The following is a 1,908-nucleotide window of genomic DNA, read 5'->3' on the forward strand; positions in this document are numbered from 1 at the left end:
CTACAACATTTAACATGTAATAAACACTTAACCATCGTCACCGCGTATTCCCAAAAGTGTCCCGAGTGTACTTGTTGATTTCATTAAATAAACTTTGTCCTGCGACCATTTATTTTACTTGAATGAATTAACTCAAATAAAAAATTATTTGCAAATTATTTATTTGGTTCGGACATAAAGTGAAGTTACTTTCCTTATATTATTTTTAAAATTAAAATAATATATTAATAAAAATTGTTCATTATTCCAAATTTTTATATCTTATCTTTATATAAATTTTTTTAATCCTGCATAAATATTCAAGTATGTTAGTCGACAATACCAATTACTCGAACCGTCGCCCATTTTTTCTGAAATGGGTATATCTGAAATAAACATTGAAACAATAAAATAATATTTGAAATAATAATTAAAATATTCTTATTGAAATAAAATATTATTTGAAAATTTATTTTATTTGATAGCTATACATACAATTATATTGAAAATAATTACTTTATACGAATGGGAATTATTAATTGAAGTAATAATTATTTAAGATGTGTTAGAAATTATATTAAAGGCGTATTATATAATTATATTTATAATTAAAATAATATTTCACGCTTCGAAGCTTACATTGATTATTTTAAATATTATTTTAGAGGGAAATTAACAAAAATATGAAGAGAAAACATATATTAACTAATAAAAAATAAATGTATAACTGTATAGATATAATATAAATGACGTTTATTAAATAACAATGACAAACCTAAATTTGGAATATATTCAATAGAGATCTGTTAGTTTACATATGAAAGAAATATAAAAAGATTTGAGCAATAATATTTTTTATAAAATTCACAAAAAATTGTTGTCGAAATAAATATAAAAGTTACAATTTGTTTTTTCTTTTACAACATACCTATTCAGTTCTCAACATTTATGAAATGCTAACTGAAAAAATATTTCTCATTTTTATAGTTTATCCTAAGGTATCTATTCATACATGTTCCTTCGGTATATTTAATAATTAAATATAAAATAATTGTTAAAACTATACCGTTAAAACAAAATTAAAATATTTCAGTAATCAAAATTAACTTGAAAAAAAACAGAAATGATTTTAAAGTAAAAGTCAACAAATAAATTTTTTATATACAAACGTTTCATTCGATTTGGATTTATATTTTAAAATGCTAAAAATGTATTTCAATATCCCTCACTTGGGAAAGACTTGAGCGTCCTAATAAAATACTTATAAAAGTATCAACATCGTTTAAAATTTTTAAATATTTGTACGTGCTTCAGTTAATCTTGATCCTGTGATGAATTCCGTTCTTCTTTTCGAATATCTTTGAAGGTTTGCTGGACAAATAAGTCTGAAGAATTTACCGAAAAGAATGAAGTAATTGAAGTATATATGCAGACCGATTATAGCGTTGTCGGGTACAACAGAACACCCATATTCCACCACTTCTTACGTAATTATAAGCCATCATAATTACGAAGCAACCTCAAATCATTTGTGATATCTGTAGTGATCATTATTGATCCATTTCTGTGGAATGAATTGCATTGCTTTCAAAAAATAATAGGAATCATCCATGAGTGAATAAAGCAGTGAATAAAGCAGTTTATCGTGGCGTTCCACCTAGCGTATGCTGTAGTCTCTATGTAACATAACCACGCGTAAAGAAGAACCGATACATGATGATATCCCAATGCAAGAATAACAATGGCTACTTTCGTAGCACAATAAACATCGTGTCATCGAATTCTACTAGCTTCGATAAAATGAACAACAAGGTCCAAAAACCAGAGACGGGATCCTGTGTTAAAAAACTGAAAAAGAGCGCAATTATGTATTTGTTGTAAATAGCTATGTTTATTGCAGCGGTCGAATGAAACTATTGACTTCTATAA

The 1,908-nt window shown here is 25.8% G+C and overlaps 1 pseudogene; it reads right to left on the minus strand.

Annotated features, from left to right (window-relative positions):
• Window positions 1-1,235: 1,235 nt before the first annotated feature.
• Window positions 1,236-1,827, minus strand: LOC122532790 (annotated as a pseudogene).
• Between the last annotated feature and the right edge of the window lie 81 nt (window positions 1,828-1,908).

Source organism: Frieseomelitta varia, unplaced genomic scaffold (genome assembly GCF_011392965.1).
Source record: "Frieseomelitta varia isolate USP_RPSP 00005682 unplaced genomic scaffold, Fvar_1.2 scaffold_1405, whole genome shotgun sequence".
In the NCBI taxonomy this organism is placed as follows: Eukaryota; Metazoa; Arthropoda; class Insecta; order Hymenoptera; family Apidae; genus Frieseomelitta; species Frieseomelitta varia.